At 43.4% G+C, this 12815-nt stretch overlaps 1 protein-coding gene across 1 annotated transcript in view; it reads right to left on the bottom strand.

Annotated features, from left to right (window-relative positions):
- ZSWIM8 (zinc finger SWIM-type containing 8) overlaps positions 1 to 6555 on the bottom strand; it is a 59891-nt gene extending 53336 nt beyond the window's left edge. The window contains exon 1 of the mRNA XM_026044461.1: positions 6445 to 6555. The gene's annotated coding sequence lies outside the window, so the exon portion shown is untranslated. The remainder of the gene's footprint in view (positions 1 to 6444) is intronic.
- Between the last annotated feature and the right edge of the window lie 6260 nt (positions 6556 to 12815).

The raw sequence follows: 12815 nt of genomic DNA on the forward strand, positions 1-12815 counted from the left end.
CGCGCGGGGGGGCCCGGCGCGGGGCGGCAGCGAGGCCGGAGCCGCCCCGCACTTCCCCCCCCAGCTACCACTGCGCAGAGCGGGGCAAACGCGCCGCGGCAGGGGCCGTGTGCAAAAACAATGTATATATTTATATACACACACACAGGCACCCCCATTCACGTACACATACGTACATCACTGTTGGGAAGAGTGAGGGCAGAACACACAGCGAACAAGAGCCAGGGGGAAACCCCTGGCCCGAGGAGCAACCGGAGGCCACTGGGTGCCCCTCCATTTGGGGACAAAAACAGTCAAATAAAAGCCCTGCTTTTATCAGGATAAAATTGTTTGTTTCAATAACAATATTGTTATCAAGATCAAAGGTAGTCATAAGGCGAAGTGGTAACATCAGTTATAGCCCTAAGCCGTTACACTTGCACTTAAAGCAGAAAGTTTTCATTTATGCTTAATTTCCGGACTTTTTTTTAAAATAATTCCATCATTAGAGAAGACTGGTAAAGTAACAAATGATAAGTTTCCACTTTAAGTCAGAACTAGGTTTGAACCTGAGAACCACAGACTAGAGCCACATCTGCTTTCCCGTATTCATAAGGGGAAAGAGAGTAAGCAAGAGAAGAAGAGCAAGAGAACGGAGAATTAAGTACTGAGAAAGAGTGGTCCTAGAGCCGAGGAGAAGCTGAACTACCATGTCCCTCATCTTAATTCACTGTAGCTCATGGTCAAAAAAGAATCTACGTTAATTATGGATCCTCACAGCAGGCCTTAAGAGAGGCCTCTTGGACCTCAAGGAGAGTTACTTGTGTCTTTTTAAATATATAATGCTTACCAGCATAGGATTTAATACACTGAATACAGAAAGGTACATTAATATGCTGTCCTCAGCTGTAAGATGTATATTTACCCAGATAATGCCTAGCATGGTAATATAATTCCCTGGAGAGACCAAGATTCTGATTAAAGAAGGTGGTGACCTTGATTCCGGCAAAGGAAAAAAGAGAGCAGACTTCAGCCTCTTAATCCTTAACTTTCTCTAAAACTTTATCCAGCTTAATATGTTGYTCGCCCAAAGCTGCTGTTCTAAAAAAATACTTAGACAATTCCTTTACGGAATCCTCTTGAGGAGGCCTCTGAGGTGAGACCAGATATTTGGGAAGAATACTCATTTTTTTGCCCTTTTACAAAAATCATTGTTTAACTAAATAAACTCTCAAAACATTTTTTTTTCTTTGCCACAAGCTTTATGAACAAGCTGTGCTTGTATTCACTTTCACTTCACAGGAAGATCTCCTTTATACTCATACACTCACTGATAAGGATTGACATCTGAAAGGTCATGTTATCCTTAAAAGTCTGGTGCTCAATGTATATATTAAAGCCTATTAAAGCAAATCAGGTTCTCCGAAATACAGACTCTTCCTTTGTGGAGAAAAAAAACAAGAATCTTTCAGCTAGTGAGAAATACTATTAATTAACAATAGCTGCTATAATTACTCTTTGAGCTAAAAGCACACAGACCATTAGGTAACTACCATGCTCACTCCCTTTTTACAGGGTGTAGTGGCAAGCAAAAAATGTGTTTTAAARAAAACTTGGGTACTTAGAGCTTCAATCTATTTAAAACACTTTGACCTTAGTCTTACAAAGTCAAAATGCCTCAACCTTGGTTCCACAAAGCTAACAGATCTGGTCATAGGGTGATGAGTATCCTGTAAAACACCACAGGCAGTAGGCAAAATGCTGAGCTGCTGCTGAGTGGCTCTATAAGCACAAAGATCYGCACAGTCTGCCAGAACGGAACCTTCATTAAAGTAGTTTTAGGTGGAACGTTGTCATCCACCACATTGACGTCGGGCTGGGACTAGCCCATGGGCTTTTCTTGCTGTTTTCACTCTCAGGAGTCTGAGGTTAGGAACCCTGAATATCACTTCTCTTTAAGTAGATTAATTCCTAGCACGCTCATTTAAAAAAAAAAAAAAAAAAAAAAAAAATCGGACTTCAGTCTCTGTAAACCTCCTACTGAATGACTTCAACTAAGAAAGTCTCAAAATGCCATATATGACCTAACCATTATAAGTAAAAATATTAAAGCAGTTTTGAGCTGCTGATAATGCACAATTCATCCCAAAATCAAAACCAAGGGCCAAGACAGTGAGCCGCAATGCAGACTGCAAACCTGAAGATTTTCCTCATCCTCCTGACGTTTTCCCTCAGGCAGCCCAGTGCGGTCTAACCAAGCAGAAATACTGGTCCTGCTCGCTTGGGAAGGAGAGAATTATCATACCTGGGCCCACCTGAGAATTGGAGGAATGGCCGAGTCCACCACAAAATCTGTGACAACAATCACAAAAAAAGTGACACCCGATGGCCTTGGCTCGGTGCTTCTCCCAGGACAGTGGCTAATATTGGCAGCAGGCAGCCAGTTCAAGCAAGGTACCACACACAACCCCGCTACGCAGCGAGGTCCACATTACGTAGCCTGCTTGGCAGAGCAGAGCACGAACCAGGTACAGGGCAACGGGCCACAGCACACAGCARCAAACGCTGTCTCATCTTCCAGCTAACCTGGCAGAAAGGTGATTCTGTGTTCAGCTGGATCAAATCTGTGCTACCAGATGAGCTTCCAGCGCACAGCAGCAGCAACAATTAGAGACCCACAATTCACTGGTAATAGGAAATCTTACAGTCTGCAGCAATAGCAGTCTGGGTCGTGGGCTGTAACACACTGTGAAGAATCCCTGCTATATCAGAAAGTAGAAATATAGGAAGGTATCACAAAGCTTTTAGAGTGCTGCATGAAAGAAGGGTTTTATCTGAGGGAAAAGTGGCTCCCTCATAGGGAAAACATGGTTTAGGTAATTGTGATAATCTTAAAAATCTAAAAATATAGCTGAAATTTTGAGGTGTGTTTTGATGAGGAAAGGGAGATATGGAGGAAGAGGAAAATAAGGTCAATCTGTGGAATGGAGAGAAAAGTAAGGGTGAGATTTAACACTCTGACATAACCTAGATATTGTAGCACTTATCGTGTCAACATTGTTAGTTTTTGCCAGCATACAGTACAGAATGTACACACTAGAAAAAAAGCTGAAGAAAAACAGTAGAAAGTTGTTAATGTGAAACACTAAAAATTATACATGTACCTCAGTGCATTACATTTAATGGTATTAAATTTGCACAAATGCTACTCTCATTTGTTTGCCTTCCAGCTTTGGAATATTGCAAGTTGTAGAAGTTTCCTTTAAAATCCTACTTGCACTTTGCAAACATCACAGGCTGAAAGGGCAGCAGAGGTGACGAGAGCCACGAGGCACAATGTTGGGTGAAAAGCTGTGCTTCTATTTTAAAATGCTTTCCAAGAGCCTGAACGTATCTTCTGGCTCGTGCAGGCTGGACCTGGGTGTGCTCTTCCTCTGGTCGACAGGAGGGAGTGCAGGTGTGACCATTAACTACTTGTCCTCAGGGCTATGGCCCAGAAAGACACCTGAGTTCATAACCTCTCATCTGTGCTCTTTCCAGCTCTCTTATTGCAGGAGACAGGCCCGTATTTTCCCATGTGGATCTCCCAACAGACAGAAACTAGAGTCATTGCTGCGCAGGTTATGAAAAATAATATCTGACAGTTTTAGCATTTCTCTGCTAGCAAGAAGGAAATTCAATAAAAAGCGCTGCAGAGATGACAGGGTTGCCACTAAGAGGGTTTCTCCCTTTCAGGGATATACAAATAACACTCTTATTTGAGAGGAAGGAAATTGCTATTCAAAATTCCTGTGCCTACATAATACTCAATTTTGAATGCAGTGTTTTGTATTAGAGACACATTCTCACCTGCCCTGAAGCAGAATTGCAACATTTCCATTTATTTCCTGTCTCAAGTTCTCACCAGGGATTAAAAAAGGGGGAAAAAAAAAAAAAAATCAAAGCGAGGCTCTGCTGCACCCCAGAAGCGTCTGCTTCTCACTGATGAGTCCTGTGGTACTCCACCAGTCATACCCAGTGCGTTTTATTTTGGATTACATGGAAAGCAACRCATATCCTTGCTAAAACCTTGAGTCTAACAGAGACTTGGTGACAAAACAAGACTGTATCAYTGCCGATGCCACAGGACCCAGCTGTTCAGGCACGTTCTGGCTGTGTAAGATTTCATTGTCCTTTCACATGCAGTACTGCACCCAAAATGACAAGCAAAGGGAAATTGTTTATATCACACATATAGCTTTGTTTCCAAGCAAAGCATTGGACATGCAGAACAGCTTCTCATGCTCTGCCGTGTGACCCTACGGGAAACGGCTGATTAACTTTCACATCTGAAGTCCTGGGAAGTGACAATGACTGCAGTCTGTTTTCTAATACCGACTCTGCCAGAAAATGAATTTCACAATATATTGATCACTAATTAGTGACAGATACTAAGGGTCTCCAGAATAAAATCTCAACCATCCTATTGTTATTGATTTCAGAACAGTGGGACTGCAAAATAGATGGAATAAATACCATCCAAGCACACAAGGAGGGAAAACACATAGTTAGCTAGTTCTTAGTTGCTCTGCTTCTAACCAGAAAAGCGCCTGTGCAAGACGCACAAAGCTTTCCCAGGCACTGAGCATGGGAAAGCTGAAAGCAAAGTTATTCTGAAGAATCACAAACTCTGGAGCAGAAAACAAGCTTGCTCCCTTTGGAATTAGCAGTTTGGCTAAGCCTTTCCTCAGGAGATTTTGAACTGATGGTGCAAGAGGTTCATTCTCTGGAATATTATACAATTTGAACATATGCCTAGTTATTAAAATCTTATCCAAAAGTTACTTCCTTTGTCACTCATACATATATACATGCCAAAAAAAAGAGAGACTCATTAGGGGGTCCAGAGTCTACAACAACTGCTAAAATTGTTAAAAAGTGAGAGACTACAGTTATGACTAAGATCTCATGTATGAACATAATTGCTACTCTTCAGAAAGCATAAGATGCAGTTCATAAATAATGCCCATTAAAATTGCTGAGCGTACTAGTCCAGCCTCTTGCATTTCACACGTTACAAGTATAGATCCTCTTCCCTTCACAGTAACATACAGGAGCAGTTGTTTGCTTTTCACACACTACTCTGTCTTTTACCATTACCAAAACTGCCTGTCCAGCAGGATCCACTGTATAATGTAAAACCACAAATAAGTGAGAGGAGTGGTATTAGGCTAAAATGAACTTGGAAGAAGATGTACTGTTTCTTCAGGGGTGGGAAGGAAACCACCAGAACCATTCCTGATGGACACATTAAGCAAAACATAGTTCCCTAGCTTTACTTTTCAGTTTGTCAAGAAATGATCAAGCAAAGTTTCTAAATTTGATATTGCTTATCAATCTACTGGTTGAAAATTCAAAAAAGGCTTCTTTAATAATACAAATAATAATAATTTAAAAAAGCAGAAGGCACAAGCACTGCAGTAGCTGACTTGCAACATAYCTTGGCTACAGCAGGAAGGTCCCTGCACTCGCTGCTGAGGGCACGGCCGGCTGAGTGCTCACGCAGAGCATCGCTCTCGGGGAGACAAAGCAAGCCCGTTCATTCATGTCAAGAGCAATATTTACTCATCAGCAACACGTCTGAGGAGATCTTGGCTGGGTGAAACAACCTGGCAAACTCGGTGCTCGTTTGCCGTGCGCTATCCACACGCTTCTCTCATCTRCAGGAGAGGAGGCATGTTACCTGCTGTGAGACCTGCTTTCTTCAAATAAAACTGGATATAGAAAAATCTGTGCTATAGCTCTCTTGCAGCACTTGAGGCTTCCAAAATATAAACATGAGGCACCTTAGCACTTACAGCCAACACCAGACTAATATCAGGCTGCTCAGAAAAGACACAGAACAGCAACGTACAGCAGCGAGCAGGCAACAGTTCACATTCTACACAGAAAAGGACAGTAAAATAGTCTACACATCCTGCACAGGTATTCCTCAGAAAAGTAATCAAAGCTCWGAATGAAGGCTCTCAATTTTTTTATTGAAAAATTTAATTCCCGTGTTACGTCCCATCAGACGCTAAAGAAGCTAAGTCAGTTCAGGGCAAGGTTCTCTTACAGAAATTGCTGCCACTACAACCCCATGCCAGACTGCAGTTATGAAAACCCTGAGGAGAGGTTTTATATTGTAAGGGTGGGTAAGAGCTTTAAGTAATAAAGTTTTTGAGCAGCTCCTTTGGTGCAAGACATTCGAAGGAGACACGAGAGAAAACATTGCATGAGACATGATGAACAAAAACGGCTTRAGCCACCAGATAGAGAGGTAACATCCACCTCTCCATCACTTTTTTGCTGATTGGAAGGAGATAGGGAGAACATTTTCTCTTTTACCTACCCCTGCCTACTCAAGTGAGCAGAAGGGTACCCTGGTTTTACAGGGTGCTCTGTAAAACAAAACATTTGATCCTTAAAATTATAATGGATACTTACAGGTTGAGAGCAGTTATCTTCAGTCCATTTTTCCTGCAGMCCTCAAAGCTCTGTTTCTACCTGCAGAACTCTGCTTAATAGCCCACATGTGTGGACAATTCTGCCTCAGGTGAGCATAGTTATGTTATTAAGACCCACCTCTCCCACAACAGTATCAACAGCTGCATCAGTTTAAGCAAATTGTTAAGCCAGTACAACTGCACAGACAAACCTTGCATGATAATAAAGATTTCTAAAGTCTAAAACAACCTAGTGGTGGTTTATATAATGGAGGAGTTTAAAGGATTTGATTGAGACCTCACGGGCTGTGCTGTATCACAGTATCCCCTAAATCTTGGTAGAGGTACTGGAAGGGTAAATCTTAACTAAGAGAGATTTTTCTCTCATGTTTGGTTGCTGGGTCTAAAAACCTGCAGGTGTTAAACAGTGTGTGTAGTGCACACACCTGTGCTCTATTAAACACACCTCCATGCAATGGCTGGAGGTCATAACCCTGCTTTACCTCCAGCCATCCAGCCTGTGCATGGTGGGGGTGGAGTGGGAAAGGAAAGGAAGAAAATAACCTTGACAAACATATTTTCTTCTTTGCATCTCAGATTYGAGCAAATCTGATAGCTAAACTGCAAAGAAGAGGTGGTTTTTGTTGGTAGTKGTTTGGTWTTTTTTTCTTTTTGTKCTGTTTTTGAGTAACAAAGAGAAATTTAAACTTGTCACATGTTCTGTCCACACGTCCAGCTAGAGCTGGACACTTCCAGCACAAAATTGCTAKCCTCACACAGTAAGCAGGGCTCACTACCCAGGCTAGCCCTTCATGCAGACAGGGCAGCCAGTTGCTGCACAATCCCTTTCCACGGACACGTTTGACAGCTCCCATCTGCTGCTTCCCGAGCCCCCAGGGCTAGCAGGGGCTCAGGATTTCATCAACGTGTTAATTCCACTGTGAAGCATTTGCAGTATTTGCTGCAGTTTTAATTCCTGCCAGTTGGTTTCCTCTGTTGGTCAGCTCCTCAACCCGAGCCCAGCATTGGCTGATGCCTCTGTCCAGTTTAGCCCTTTGAGCCAAAGCTGCCCTGATGCCTGCAGGAAGGTCAGCACGGACAGAAAYGGATAGGAGGTACCAGACTTCTCGCTTGGCTGACAGCAGAGCGACACGGCCTCACCGCCTCCCTTTCGGAAAGCTGGTCCAAAGCAGCTGGTTGCTCCTTTCAAGCGACAGGCCAGTTTTCAGAATCAGTAGAGAGGAAGATGTCTTATTTCTGGCAGAGTATGTGGGATATGAAAAGCAGCGAGTAGAGGATCGAATGGTGTATAGAGGTTTTACAAATCTGTTTTATTTTGTTTGTCCTGCCTTTGTTCCCCTCATCTGCAACTGTTAAATCCAAAGATTTTCCTAAACAAATCACTCGGTAGGATCACACACTTCAAAATCCATTTTGATAACTCCATTGCCCTCTCACATAAGAGCTCAGACACGTCAGCTTTGTGGCACAAATGTCCTTGCGCAGCAGCTCAAGGTTGTCCAAGCAATATATTTTCTTCCTCCATTAGAAAGTGGAAAGTGCCCAAGTAGGAATCTTTTAATCTCAGCAAGTGATGCCAAAGTGCCTACCTTGCTCCTTCCTAATGAGCACAGTAGCTATGCTAGGTAAAACCCTGCAAGGAGCAAAGCCTTATCTCCTCCCGATTCTTGCTTTGGTTTCAAAATCCAAAGGCAACCGATGGCAGCGTGCAACCAGCAAGACCCTGCCATCCACTCCTCCCAGGCCATTTCACCACATCGCAGCAGCCTGCAAGTGCTTTAACACAAAACACGAGCCCCAAACTTTTCACCTTAACAGTTTCAGCTTTGTTTCTTTCCCGGGCAGCGAGTACAGAACAACACTGCAGAACTTGCTRGTGAAACAGAGGCTGCTGGCATTTGGAAGGCCATGTGAAACGCCCACACGCTGCTTCTCCCGGCGATACGAGACACGTCGCTCGTCCTCACAGAACCTCAACCACCAGGGCTCAGTTTTGCACAAGCCGAAGAGGAAACGTAAGCAGATGTAGAAAACCCCAARGTCAGACGCAGAGCAAGGAAGGTGTCAACCAGAAACAGTTTTTTCTTCAGTGAGTTCTTGTCTGTTCCCAAAAGCAGGCTGGAGTCAGTACGCATTAAAACCTGGTTAAATTCAAATTGCATTTCCCTCCTTCCCCTCCTACTTTTCCAAAGTTTGGCTTCAATTCATAGACAGACTAAATACAAATCCTTGACTGAAAGGAGGCTAAATCACGCTGCATGTGTGTGTTCATRGGAAGTATAGGAAGAGCAACAACAACAAATAACAAATTATAAAGCTGATATATCAAATCCTGGTGTAATTAAGTGTAATCAGTTGAGCTGCAAATATCCTTCACTTGTTTTAAATTCACAAAATGAGACATTTGAAAAGGTGTTACATTTCATTGTATTGATAACTAACATGATGCTGGCTTTGTAACATGCTTAATTTTAGAATGGCTTGAACCTATGCAACAGGAGAAGAATCAATTAGCTTAATGCAGTGCTGAAGAAAATTCTGCCTCCCCATCCCACTTGGAGCAAGTCCCTTTAGTAAAAATAAGAGAGAGCCCCACACAGTCACAATATAATCCATTTATTGGTATATCTCATGAACGCTCAGTGTTAATCCAGGGGACATAACACCTTTGGCACTYGACTGATTTCAGAGGTCCTCAGCCTCTGGTTAGTAGAAGAAGGTTTTAATAGGACTCGAGGGGAGGCTACTATATCAYTGAATGTGGGCAATTAAATATTTTTCCAACAAGGGATACTATAGCCTGAGGGACAGGCATCAGTGCAGGCCACGGTGCCTCGTTGCACAAGCAGCAGTCCCAAGCTCATTACCACCATGGCTGTCCTGCTCCTGTGTCCATATTCTCTAGTTGCAAGAAATTCCTTGGGGAATTTATCAGATGGTGTTGAATGCCACAGCACAGTTCATCCACCAAGAGCTCTCCTTTGATTGCTGAATAAAAACATTAAAAATTGTTTTCAAGTGGTTGATGGATCACTGCAGCTCTTCCCAAGTGAAGAGACTTTGGGATATTGGCTTAGGAAAGGAAGCAAGACAAAAAGCAGACCCACTTGAGCCCCTAAAGGCAGCAAATASCCACATTCCTGCTCCTTAACCCATCCCTCCACTAACATCTTTGAAGAACTGAACCTCTGCTCTCTGCTCTAAGAGTAATCAACATTTTGTCACATTAAAACCCCCATCTGCCTGATTAACTGCAGCGCAGGACGTRCTTCATACAGACCACATGAGCAGTGCTCAGCTCCAGGAAAGGGCTAAACCTTTAATCCCGGTCCAGCTGGCCAGAGCCTGGACGGGCGTCGAGACGGGGCTGACGRCGGTGCCAGCGCAGGCGCTCCAGGCCAGAGCGCCTGGCACTCGGTCAGCATTTGAGCTTAGAGAGGGAACCGGGCACCACAGCCCGTCCTTACCATCCTTATCAGGCCCTGCAGGTGCACCAGCCAAGGCAGAGCTCCACACAGCGCTGTTCCCTGCCCAGAGCTGCACTATAGCACAAAGCTAGACCTACAGCAAGTGCTCCGAGGGGCCGCTCCGACTTGGGGCCCGCTGCAGGCTGAGCTGCCACTAAGATCTCACCAGCAAGGCCCAAGCTAGCTCCGGCCCACGTACATAATCTACACRTGGCACTAAAAGCACTGACAAATAATACTGAAAATAAACAGCAGATGGCACAGCCTCCTTGGGCAAAGTGTGCTCAGTTCTGGTCGTTAAAGCTCGAAGATCCGCAAGAAAGAGAAAGCATGGAAAGAGAGCACATTATGAAGAAATCTAGACAGCTTGCATTGAAAGGAGACAGAAGTTGTTGAGAAAGGATCTGTAAAAAAAAATACAAAGCAAGGCTCTTTATTCTCTCTAAAAACAGAGAGTACAAGATGGATGGGATGCAACGAAAAGGAAAGGCAATTCATTCAGGAGCCATGAAAGAAAAGGATGTACTAGGGTGAATAAAGTGATATTGGTTCTCCGTGGCCAGAAAATACTGTGGCTGTGAGCTTATCTAAATTAAATACAGGGATTAAGCATTCATATGAAAGATGAATGCAGGTTGCATTAAAAAGGTTTCTAAAGTTAGGGATGTAAACCCTCACACTTTAGAAAAAAGACTCACAAAAGAACAGTACTTAGTGTTTGTACAAGACCTCAACTAACAATTTCTTCTCTTTTTCTTCTTAATAGTAATGCAAACAGTGAATTAAATGTCAAGAACAAAATYCCCCCATGGAAAAGGATGTTAAAACATCTGTTTAGTTCCCAGTCACTTGTACTGTCCTCTGAAACATCTGCTGTTGACCACAGTTTGACACAACATACAGTCCTGGAGCAGCCGAGCGCCTCGTCCCGACTGACAACTCCAAGAGCAAAGTGCATGAGCTTAGTTTGGACCACAGCCCCAGCTTAAGCAGTTCAGCAATTTAAAGAGCAATGACACTGCTCTGAAACAGGGTAGGACAATTCAGAAGAGGATTTACACAACTGACTACACAAAGGAACAAGGTGTAAAATTAGGTGGAGGAGATGGGATATTTTCTTCCCTCTGCCTGACTCCTGCAGGATTAACAGGGTATTAACTACAATGACTCTCACAACTGTCAAGGTGACAAAGTTGAAGAGAAGGAATTATTCTAAATGTGAGAATTACAGGGCTGCTATTGTCTTCTGCATCTCCCTCATGTTATGTGGTAATTTTTGCTAACTCCTGAATAGCAGCAGTGATGCAGCCTCAGGGAAATCACTTGACACTTCCAATCTTTTGAGCACTTTTATGTCAGCTGGGGTTCTGTGCACAAGCAGGAAGAACAAAACAGGTTAAACGAGATGTAGCAGCACTCAGGGAACAAAAACTCCACTTGAACTGCAGCAGGCTTCTGGTTTGGGGGAGACTGAAGGCAAAAGCCAAATCTCTTCATTTTTCCCAGCCAGTTACTGTTCCTGTCAGTGTGGAATTTGAGATTCAATCTCCCGGCAAGACTAGATGTCTTTAGCATAAATATCCTTGGTTATCCATGTTATTTCCTGGAAAACAGTGAGCAGTTTGCAGCTTGTGTCTCAAGGACTCTGCCAGCAGCTGTAGGACACCACAGCCAATGTGGAGACAAGCCCAGCACTACGGGAGGGTGAGGACCAGCACTTTCAACAGGGTTATCAGCACAGGCTGCACTGCAGGCACTCAGCTCCTCAGGGAGAGGCACTAGCAGATCAGAGCCACCTCACAGGCCAAGCTGTAGTGGTTCTGGCACTGCACGTTTTAAAGTTTTCTAAAATCCTTCAAAATACAAGTTTCCAAGCAGGATCTTTAAGTAGGTCATTGCAGGATCTGCAATCTGTCTGATAATGACTGCGGGGAGTGAATGCAAATGATTAGTAAAGTGTACACATAGAAAAATCAGACACCTCACCAGGTCAGCAAGTTTAAATTAACCTGTTCTATAGAAGCCAAAATAAAGTTTTAAGCAATCACTGCCTGCAGAATCCATGGCAATTTCTAGAACATGATGACCACATCTTGTAACATGGCATTGTTCATCCACACGCTCTGCTCTAACTTGTCCTCCATTCTTGCCCTAACAATATGAGTTTAGGTATTACGTATTTCAGGGCCATGTGGGCAGCCTTTCCAGACAGCACCAGTGTCTGACTCAGTCACTGTCTACCCTCTAGTGTGTTAGGGAACTAAAATACGCAGGGCTGGCAGGAGCCCCACATCTTGTATTATTACTSTGTGTTTGGTCTCTGGCCATGCACCAAAGCTCACTAACACTGCTCCTGACCAGGCACTTCTCCTCTCTGGCTCATCTGCACATAATTAGAACATGCCATTTTCATATTTTTCTATCTACTCAAGAATAATAAGTTAACTTATAAAATAATCAAGACGTGTGAAGAGGAAAGTGTTCATTTGTTTTGATAAGAGTGGAGAAAGAAAATGGAATATTCATCCACTCTTGCTTTCTCAGCACTATTTCTGTTCAGGCTGAGATCTGAACCTATCTGATCCTAAACTGCAGCTTGATGTCMCTGCTTGCACACACTCTGGTTAAGCCAGTTTACTCCCACTGAGAAGGAAGAAAAGAGATAGCACAAGTAAAGGAAGAGACAAAGGATATCCAAGAGGCTGCAAGAGCAGCACACACTTCAGGAAGCTGCTTTGCCACGCACTTACTCTTTTCTACATCAAGCAAAGCACTCGCTCCTTGTGCTCCTGGTTCTGAATTTCTATTTGTGTTTCACAGGAGAACTATGAATACAGAAATATTAAAGACTAAGATAATAAATACAGTCCAGTTAATAACTATG

This window comes from Nothoprocta perdicaria, unplaced genomic scaffold, assembly GCF_003342845.1.
Source record: "Nothoprocta perdicaria isolate Ctin4 unplaced genomic scaffold, notPer1 scaffold_105, whole genome shotgun sequence".
NCBI lineage: Eukaryota > Metazoa > Chordata > Aves > Tinamiformes > Tinamidae > Nothoprocta > Nothoprocta perdicaria.